The sequence below is a fragment of the Urocitellus parryii genome, chromosome 4 (genome assembly GCF_045843805.1).
Source record: "Urocitellus parryii isolate mUroPar1 chromosome 4, mUroPar1.hap1, whole genome shotgun sequence".
NCBI lineage: Eukaryota > Metazoa > Chordata > Mammalia > Rodentia > Sciuridae > Urocitellus > Urocitellus parryii.
This window is the reverse complement of record NC_135534.1, coordinates 86,763,085-86,774,366: the sequence shown is the minus strand read 5'-3', so window position 1 is coordinate 86,774,366 and position 11,282 is coordinate 86,763,085. Positions and strand designations below refer to the sequence as shown.

General features: G+C 31.6%; 1 pseudogene; it reads right to left on the bottom strand.

Annotated features, from left to right (window-relative positions):
• Positions 1 to 2,047: 2,047 nt before the first annotated feature.
• LOC113192583 (transcription initiation factor TFIID subunit 13 pseudogene) lies at positions 2,048 to 2,425 on the bottom strand (annotated as a pseudogene).
• Between the last annotated feature and the right edge of the window lie 8,857 nt (positions 2,426 to 11,282).

Below are 11,282 nucleotides of genomic sequence, written 5' to 3'. Positions count from 1 at the left end.
GCAGCAGAATACAACAGACACTAGTATTGCTGTGTGTATAAATGTGGCTGTATAACCAATGTGGTCCTGCAATCTTTACACGTGGAAAAATAAGAATTCATACCCCAAATGAATCAAATGTATGATATTTCATGATCATTGTATTGTCTTGAGCAACTAATAAAAAAATAAAAATAAAAATAAAGGTATTGTGTTGTTCCATCTACACCTAAAAATTTTTTTAAAAAAATGTATTTTGCCCAACTACAACTAAAATATATATATATATATATATATATATATATATATATATATATTTTTTTTTTTTTTAATTATTCAAAGGCTATTTCTAATTTTTTGAAATGTGTAGTTCACACTGTTGTCACTGTATTCTGCAAATAGCACACTAGAACTTCTTACTCCTAATTGTAACTTTGTATCCATTCGTCAACCTTTTCCCATTGCTCCTGCCCAATGATCTCTGATTTTTTTATATAAATGGTATTAACAAATCTAAATTATCAGTGAAATGGAAGTACAACCATCAATTAATAGTCATAGATTGTTTCCTTCAGGTGTTATCTATGAGGTTAATGTAATATTAGCACATAGATTTAACTTGTAACTAAAAGAAAGGAGTAAATTATCTCTGGGTTTCCTTATTTTTTTATCTTAAAATAATATGCTTTTAAATTTAAAGGAAGGCATTTATTTGGTTGGTTATTTTCTTTCTTTATTAATACCAAAAATCAAGTTATTCACAGAACTTTCACTTCCTTTTATGAAGTTTGTCAAATTGGCCATAATAGTGCCTGAACAGTCTTCTGCCAGTTATAATTCTTGTGAATTCTAGGTAAAAAATTGTTTAAAAACAATTTTGGGTGTCTACAATTGACATAAAACTCTATACATATTCAGCATAGATAATTTGTTGATTTGAAGATAAATGCATACCTGTGAAATTATCAGCATAACCCAACTGCAAAAAATTTCTCTTCCCACTTTATTTATGATTATAATTTTTTTCTGTTTAATTTTTTATACTTTATTCCTTGTATCAATAGGTTAAGAGAGTAAAATTTTTCCAGGTACTGATTTATAGATACTATTTATAAGTAGAATCAAAAAGTTCAGTTTCACAAACAGTAACATTCAGTGATCTCTTTAAATGCAACTTTAATCCTTATTTTAACCTAATGGCAATAATTTAATGCAGTAAGATAAATTCACCCAAAACCTGTATACTCTGAACTAGAAAACTGGTTTTTGTTGCTACATATGGTTTTAGTCAACTACACATTTCCACAAGTACTTACAAATATGTTAAAAAAACACTACCCCCAAATGCTTATCCTACCATTAGCTCATTAAACATTGCCATTCCTGCTACTGAAAGTGGATGATTGGAAAAATGAGTTCTAAAACTTAAAAAGCAACCTAAGTCCCAAAAGGTTATAAATCAAAAAAGTCTTTCAACATGGAAGCATCAATATGAAATTTTAAGTTCCTAAAAAAATAAAAATTAAAAAATCACTCTTTAGAAAATATTAAGACACATAAACATTCTTACAAAAACTTGTAGTTTCAAATATCATCTCCTTAAAAGAAAAACCAGTTCACTATCTTTAATAACATCTCAGACCACTATTGTCTAAAAACTTCAGAATGTGTAAGGCATATGTCTCAGCTGTCATAGTCAAAATGACACTTAGATTTCACATATTAAACAGCTACAGAATAACTTATAATGGCACAAATATACCTAACAAATAAATACTACTTCATCCTTTAGAAAGTCAGAAGTCAGAAAGAACTGCATAATTTGTAAGGTAACTTTAACTTATGTGTAGTCATTAAAACTCAGTAATTCAAGTATAGTCATATAAAGGCAAGCAATTAAAGGCTCAAGGATCACTCTAAAATCAGACATGAAAATAAAGGCTGAAAACTTTTGTTTCTCCATCTTTCATTTACATGCCTAGATATTAGGACATTAATGAACAAAATACACAATTATTATATATGATTTCCACAGATGGTAATGAAATTTCATGAATTACAAAAATTATCAAGATTTGTAGTTTGCTTCATCAAATGCTTTTCTACCTCTTTTCAATTCTTAATTCATGGTAAGCAAGTCTTTAACCCTAGCAAACTTCCTTGGGTCCTTTCAAATCAAGAAGACAATATCTTCAACTTGTGCTCGACCTTGTCTTCCAATTGACATTGCCTTGTGAGTCATTTCAGTGATGAACTCTATGACAAGGTCTTCAAGAATATCCACTGACTCAGTGTAAGGATTCTGGTCATCCCCAAACCCATACATCATACATCGTAATTCTTTAGATAAAAAAAGTCTCTTTCTTTTACCCTGTCTACCTTCTGCACCTCCTCTAATTTCTTCAATTTCTTCCTCAAAGGTTGTGTCCTCTTCCTCATCTGCCATCCCACTAGCCCACCAGCCCACAGTGCCTCGCAGGCTCTGATTATAATTATTATTATGAATTTTGAATATGTGAGAACATTTAACATAAGATTCACCCAATTACCACTTTCACATATAAAATATACCATTGTTAATATAATCATTCTGTTCTGCAATACATCTCTAGGACTTCTTATTTTTGCTTAACTGAAACTTTAGAACCTTTAACCAGTGCATTCCTATTTCCCTTTCTCTCCCCTGACAACCACCATTCTTTTCTTTGCTTCTGAGTTTTGCTGGTGTAGATACATATTTAAGATATGTGGTATCAAGTAGTATTTGTATAAATGGAACACAATATATAAATTAAATGTGAAAACTTTTAATAAATATTCCATATTCAAAACATATATCAATATGAATTCTCCAGATAGCTTCCTCATTATTCTATTAACATCAATGTCTTTCCTAAATTGACCAAACTTCTAATTTATAACACTATAAAACAGTTTAACTGCCCTCAAACTTCATAAATAACAATACATCATATTTATCACATTTTATCAGAATCTGAACTTTATTTTATTGTTGGAAATTTATCCATGTTATGTTTTATTATAATTTATTTATTTTTCACATCTATAAAGTTGTCCATATTATTAATGTGCCAAAATACATTTGTTCATTCAGCAAGGAATAGACATACACTTGTTTCTAGTTTTGATTCTTTTAAACAATGCTGTTATGTACATGATAATTATATGTTTTGGTGAACAAATATACACATAACTTTTAGTAGTTATAGATCCAGACATGAAATTGATGGATCATGGATATACGTGTGGTTAATCGCAGCGGAAAACAGCCAAATCATTCTTGGTACATGTACATATTCATAAGGGTAAGATCACAGAATTTGTTTCACATCTTTGTAAAACTTCTGATGTTCAGTTTTGTTTTTGTTTCTTTCATTCAAATTTTCTCTAGTGTTGATAGTTATATAATGTCATTGCTTTAATGAAGCTCCCCTGAAGAGTAATGTACATGAGGGTTTTTCCCAAACAACTTAGATACTATTTTCTGATAAATGCCACTTGAGTTCTAGAGACTTTTTAAGGTATTGAATTATTTGATTTGATTTGTATCAGTTGTTTGTAAATTTTGGATTTAATCCTTTGTCTTATAAGTAAATGTATATCAAATACCTTCTCTCCTTTCATGTTGACTTATCACTCACTTAATGATATCTATTGATGAATAGAAGTCATTGATGTTTGAAGATCTACAGATTTATATTTTATTAGTTGTTAGTTTATTTGTCCTACATAAATTCCTAGTCTACTACAAATGATGAAGAAAATTAATTATATTTCTTTTAGAAGTGTAATTGTTTTACTCTTTTTATTAATTCTATACTCTTTCTGGAACTGGTATATGAAAATGAAGGAAAGGTGCCCCATTTTTTTTATCTGTGTGAATGTCCAATTAGACAGCACCATTGTTTGCAAAGATTATTCTTGTCCTTGATGCAGTGAACTATCACATATGCCATCTGTTAGATGACAATTTTTTTGTGGGGGGAACCATCCTTTCTTCTCTGATGAACTATATATCTATTCTTCTACCAAGAGAAAACTGGAAGGTCTTGCTATGATAAAACTTATAGATCATTGTAGGTAATTCAATAGTTGGAAATTTTTAGACTTTATAAATTTAGCCATTCACATGCAATCACTATGGAATTTCACCGAGTTTTTAGTTTTATTTTTGCATAAGAGTAATGATATTTAAAACACATTATGTCATTACCATTTTTGTGTTTTTTTTTTTCAGTTTAATGAGGTATATTTGACAAATAAAAATTGCATGTATTTAAAGCATCACTGGATGCTTTGATTATATACATGTGTTATCAGATGATAACCACAGTCAAGTAAAAAATCATATCTGTCACCTTACATAGTTAATGATTTATTTTTGTGTGAGTCAACAGAACCCAGAATCGACTTTCTTAACAAATTTCTAAAGTGTAGTGTATAATACAGTACTATGAACAGTATGCACTGTGTTATGCATTTACTCTTCCAAACTTATTAATTCTTCCTAATTGAACCTTTGCACACATTGACCAGAATCTTCCTAATTGCATCATGCTCTGTCCCTGGAAACCACCATTCTACTCTGCTTTTATGAGATTGATTTTTTAAAAAATCTCAGTTAATAAAATTATGCAGTCTCTGTGTCTTACTTACTTCAACTATCATAATGTTTTCTAGATTCACCCAATTTATTTTGCAAAGAGTAATATGTCTTTCTTTTGTGAGGTGTAATAATATTCCATTACTTGTGTACATGTATACACATATGTGTGGATGTGTATGTGTTTCACATTTTCTTTTTTAAAATTTGTGTTTGTTCTTTTTAAAATGTACATGAGAGTAGAGTATATTTTGACATATTTATACAAATGGGAAGTATATCTTATTCTAATAAGGATACCAGTATCATGGTTGTGAATGATGCAGAGATTTCTTTGTGATATATTCATATATGTACATAGGAAAGTTTTGTCAGATTTATTCCATTTTCTTCCTTATTCTGATCTCTCCTTTCCTTTATTTCATTCCCTTTTTTCTAGCCCATTGAATTTTTATCATCCCTCAATTGTGAATCTGCATATCAAAGAAAATATTCAGATTTTTGTTTTGGGGGGATTGGCTTATTTCACTTAGTATGATAGACTTCAGTTCCATCCATTTACCAGCAAATGGGATAATTTCATTCTTCTTTGTGGCTGAATAATATTCCATTGTGTATATATACCACATTTTCTTTATCCATTCATCTGTTGAAGTTTACCTAGGTTGGTTCCATTGCTATTGTGAATTGTGCTGCTATAAACTTGATGTGGCTGTCACATCATGCTGATTTTAAGTCCTTTGGTGTATAACAAAGAGTGGGATCACTGGGTCAAATGGTGGTTTCATTCCAAATTTTCTAAGGTATATCCATATTGCTTTCCAGAGTGGTTGCACCAATATGCAGTCCCACTAGCAATGTATGAGTGTAACTTTTCCCCCACATCCTCACCAACTCTATTGTATTCTTGATAACTGTCATTCCGACTGGAGTGAGATAGAATCTCCATGTAGTTTTAACTTGCATTTCTCTAATCCTAGAAATGCTGCACATTTTTTCATATATTTATTTCCCATTTATATTTCTATTTCTGTGAAGTGTATATTAAGTTCCTTTGCCCATTTATTGATTGGGTTATTTGGTTTTGGGGTGTTAAGTTTTTTGAGTTCTTTATATATCCTGGAGATTGATGCTCTATCTGTGGGGCAGATGACAAAGATTTTCTCTCATTCTCTAGGGTCTCTCTTCACTTTCTTTATTGTTTCCTTTCCTGTAAAGAAGGCTTTTATTCAATCCCACTTACATCTTGATTTTACTTCTTGTACTTTAGGAGTCTTGTTGAGTAATTTGTTTCCTAAGCCTATGTGATGGAGTGTTTGGCCTACACTTTCTTCTAAAGGCACAGAGTTTCTGATCAAATGTGTAAGTCTTTGACCTACTTTGAGTTGAATTGTGTAGTGTGAGAGATAGAGGTTAAATTTCAATCTGCTATGTGTGGATTTCCAGTTTTCCCAGTATGATTTGTTGAAGAGGCTATCTTTTCTCCAATGTATGTGTATGACTTTTTTGTCTAGAATGAGACAGCTGCATTTTTGTGGGTATTTCTCTGTGTCTTTTGTTCTATTGGTCTTCATGTCAGTTTTGGTGCCAATACCATGCTGTTCTTGTTAGGATAACTCTGTTTATTGATTTTCATATGTTGAACCAAAATTGCATTCCTGGGATGAAATCTACTTGATCATGGTGCACAATCTTTTTTTTTACACACTATTGCATGTGATTTGCCATTATTTATTAGGAATTTTTGCATCTATCTTCATCAGAATATTGGTCTGAAATTATCCTTCTTTGATGTGTCCTCGGTTTTGATACCAGGGTGATAACTAGCATCATAGAATGAGTTTGGTCAAAGAAAGACCTCCATTTCTGTTTCATGGAATAATTTGAGGAGAATTGGTATTAGTTCTTCTTCAATGGTCTAGTAGAACTAGGCTTAGAATTCATATGCTCCTGGACTTTTTGTTAGTAGGCTTTTGATTGCATATTCAATTGCATTGCTTTAAATTGATGTATTTAAATTTTTTGTATACTTCTGGTTTAATTTGGGTAGATCATATATCTCTAGAAATTTGTTGATGTCTTTGAGATTTTATATTTTATTGCCATGTAAATATTTAACATAGCTTCTGATCATTCAGTAGTGTCTGTGGTGATTTTTTTTTCACCACAAATTTTAGTAATTTGAGTTTTTTCCCTCTTTCTCTTTGTTAGGTTGGGTAAGGGTTTATAGATTTTATTTATTTTTTCAAAGATCCACCTTTTTTCAATTAATATTTTGAATTATTGTTATTATTGTTTCAAATTCATTGATTTTGGCTCTGATTTTAATTATTTGGTCTTCTACTGCTTTTGGCATTGATTTTTCCTTTTTCTAGGGACTTGAGATGTAATATTAGATTATTTATTTGATGCTTTCTATTTTTCTAATGAAGGAGCTCAATGCTATAATCTTTCCTCTTAGAACTGCCTTCATAGTATCCCACATATTTTGATATGTTGTCTTACTATTCTTATTTATCTCTTAAATATTTTTTTAAAAAATTTCATTCCTGCTATCTCTTGGTCATTTGATAGTGTATTATTCAGTCTTCAGGTGTTAGAGTGCCTTCTATTTTTAAATTTATTCTTGATTTATAATTTCATTGTATTATGACTTGATAGAATAGAAGGTGTTATCTCTCTCTCTTTTTAAAAAAAATCATATTATTTGCCTTGTGGCCTAATATATGGTCTATTTTTAGAAAGTGATCCATGTGTTGCTGACAACAATGTGTATCCATCCACAGATGGATGAAATATTCTATGTATGTCTGTTAAGTCTAAGTTATATATTATATTTTTCTAGTTCTATAGCTTCTTTCTTTATTTTTTTTGTAAGGTCTATCCCTTGATGGAATAAGTATGTTAAAGTTGCCCAGTATTATTGTACTGTGGTCTTTTTGATTCTTAAAATTGAGAAGTGTTTGTTGGATATATGTACATGTTCTATTGTTTGGGGCATAAATATTTATGGTTGTTAGTTCTTATTGCTGTATAATTCCCTAAAGCAATATAAAATGTTCTTCTTTTTCCCTTCTGATTTACTTTGCCTTGAAGTCCATTTTATCTGATATGAGTATAGTAATTTAACCCCTGCTTGTTGACAAAATCCATGTGAATGATATGCGTTTTCCCATCATTTACTTTGAGTCTGTGGATATTTTTGCCTATGAGGTGAGTTCTTGGAGACAGCATATTATGGTGTCTTAATTTAATCTAAACTAATCTGCCAGTCTATGTCTTTTGATTGATGAGTTTATGCCATATATAATTCATGTTATTATTGAGAAATAAATTTGTATTCCCTTTAATTTTGCTTTACTTCTGGATTTTAATTTGCATTAGATTCTCCTTTTATTGACTATTCTTCTAGTATAGTTTTTCTCTTTTCTGGTTTTCAATTTTAAATTTTGTTTCTTCTTCATGGAATATTTTATAGAGTATGTTTTGTACTATAGGTTTTCTAGTTATGAATTCTTTTAACTTTTGTTTATCAGGGAAGTTTTTTATTTTATCATGAAATCTGAAGCTTGATTTTGCTGGGTATAGTGTTCTTGGTTGACATCCATTTCCTTTCAGAGACTGGTTTATAATATTCCAAGAGCTCCTAGCTTTTAGGAGCTGGGTTGAGAAATTAGTTGAAATTTGGATTGATTTCCCACTGAATGTGACTTGTCACTTTTCTTTAGTAGGCTTTAAAATTCTATTCTGATTTTATTAGGCATTCTCATAATACTATGCTTTGTATGGGTCCATTGTAGTTTTGTATATTTAGAGTCCTGTTTACCTCCTATACTTGATTTTCCATTTTCTTATTTGGGTTTGGAAAATTTTCTGATATTTTCTCATTGAAAATATTGTGCATTCTTTTGGTTTGTATTTCTGATTGTTTATCTATCCCAATATATCTTACATTTGGTCTTTTCATGTTATGTCATATTTTTTGAAAGGTCTATATATGTTCTCTTACCATCTTTTCTCTTTGGTCAACTGTATTTTCAAAATTACATATTTTCCCTGTGTTGCCTGAACTCTGTCTTCCAAGTGGTCTAGTCTATTGCTAATGCTTTCAATTGCATTTTTGAATTCATTTATTGATTCCTTCATTTTGAATATTTCTGTTTGTTTTTTTTAGAATCATTCTCTTATTATGGTGATCTTTTACTTCCTGCATTTTCTCTCAGATTTCACTCCTTATATCATTCTTTACTTCACAGATCAGGTTAGTTATGAATTTTTAAAATCCCTTTTCCGACATTTCTTCAACTGTGGTATCAGAGGATTCTGCTATTGAAGTATATTGGTTTGCTTGGAGTGGTTTGTTCCTTTGCTTTTTCATGTTGTTTGTGTCCGTATTCATATAACAGCATGGATCTGAGGTAGCAGAGTTTATACACTGTGCGCTTATAGTTTCCCTAAAGATTTTTAGTACCTCACAGTTTAGGTGAAGAAAAATAATAACAACAATCAGTGCAAATAATATACAGCATTAAACCAAAAAGTTCATCTTATAATATATACAATGTTAATTATCACAATAAACAGAAATGATGTTCCTATAGTCAAAGTAGTATGTTTGAAAAAGGATTTGCAATTCTGAAAAGTGAACAACAAAAAGCAGAAGAGATGTAAGATGTGATAATTATGAGGGAGGAGGAGAGAAAATAGAAGGCAAAAATTAAAGAAAGCTTGAGAGAATAAAGTATAAAATTTGGCTGTTAGTAGAACAAAAGAGAATCAAGGGAAACAATTAAGTAAGACAGAAAAGGATAAAACATACAAACAAAACTAAAATATATTAATCAAACTTTCTAGCCCTCAAAAGACTGAGCCAAGAAAAATAACTGTCTTCAAAAATGCTAGAAATGAGAAAAAAGAGACAAATATGTGCATGTGTAAGGGTCCATGATCAGTTCAGCTCACAATTGAAGAGGAAAGGAAAAAAAAAGAGATTTAAACTCCTCAATTAAGAAATATTGGGCTGGGGATGTGGCTCAAGCGGTAGTGCACTTGCCTAGCATGCGTGCGGCCGGGGTTCGATCCTCAGCACCACATACAAACAAAGATGTTGTATCCGCCGAAAACTAAAAAAAATAAAAAATAAAAAAAAAAAAGAAATATTTTTTCTGTTAAAGTGGTCAAAAATTTGCAGTGAGGTTATACATTTGCAGCTTGGGCATGAGAGAACACACCTGTAATCCCAGTGGCTTTAGAAGATGAGACAGGAACATCATGAGTTCAAAACCAGCCTCAGAAATGGTAGATCATTAAGCAACTCAGTGAGACCCTGTCTATAGATAAAATACAAGATAGAGGTGGGGATGTGGCTGAGTGAGCCCCTGAGCTCAATCCCTGGTATATATACACACACTTGCTATCTATTCTCAAATTTCTTTCTTCTCCTTTTTCCTTGGTGCATTTGAGAGTATTAGCCACAGGCTGTCAAAATCTTCTTTTTGAGTTGTTCATCACATACCAATTAGAATTCAGAAATTATCAGCTTCCCTTCCTAGCAGAGTTAAGTAGAGTGGGCTGGAGTTTGATATCTGCTCCACCCTCAGGGTGGGGTTGCTGTAGTGTTATATAAGAGGAGTTTCTTTAGGCAAAGTCTCTGAAGGTGGTATTTAGGTCTCTGTAGGCTCCTGGACAGTAATTGATCTGAAGATTTTAAGTCAGTGCACCTCTAGGGCCCAGGAGCTACAGGTCCCTGCTGGGAGATCACACCTCAGGAATCTCCCTTGGGTTCCTCTTGTGTGGTAAATAAGCCAATCCTCTGCAGGCTCTGTCACTAGTGGACCCTGCCTTTCCTGGACCCTTGAGCTCAATTTCCATATTTAGCCATTCTTGCCTCATCGCTTTCAAATTTCTGACTGGGTGCAGCCCTGCTTGCTGGTCCTGCAAGCTGCCAGACTCAAAGCGGGGGTGATAGGCACATATATTGGTTCCATAAGTTTACTTTTGTAAATTGTGCTGCTATAAATATTGAAGTGGCTGTATTTTTATATTATGTTGATTTTGGATCTTGAATATATACCAAGGAACGGGACAGTGTATAAACATTTTTTTTCCATGTCATTGCCAGGAATTACCATTATTTGCATTATTTGTGTTCTTAATAATTGTCAGTCTGGCTAGAGTGAGATAAAATCTGTTTAGTTTTAACTTTTATTTCACTGATTTCTTATATTTAAAATGTGTGGTCATGTTTTGTGGGAAGGAGATAGGAGAAAAAACCTTGAACATATGGGATGTGTTCATTCTTTATTGCATTCATCTTTCTCTGAACCATCTTCATTTGTATTTTGTGAGGTTTTCTTCATGGGTTACAGGTAAAATGCTCAGATATTTATGAAGTTTGTTGTTGTTATGAAGCTATAGGTTGTAATAAGTTGTTCTCTAAGTTATGCCATTATGGAGGTGTTACAAAATATGGCATACTGTCACTTCAGGCAGATTCATTGAAAACTGAAAAATTAGATAGCCATACTATTCAAAGACTGAAGTTAGTTCTTAAATAATTGCAATGTCTCATGGCTGTCAGGATCTGTACTTTTGTCTTTGGGTTTTATGAGTTTCTTATGTTTGCTTAGATTTCATATAAAAGGAAAAAACATACTTACCAAAACTTTTGCCAAAATGA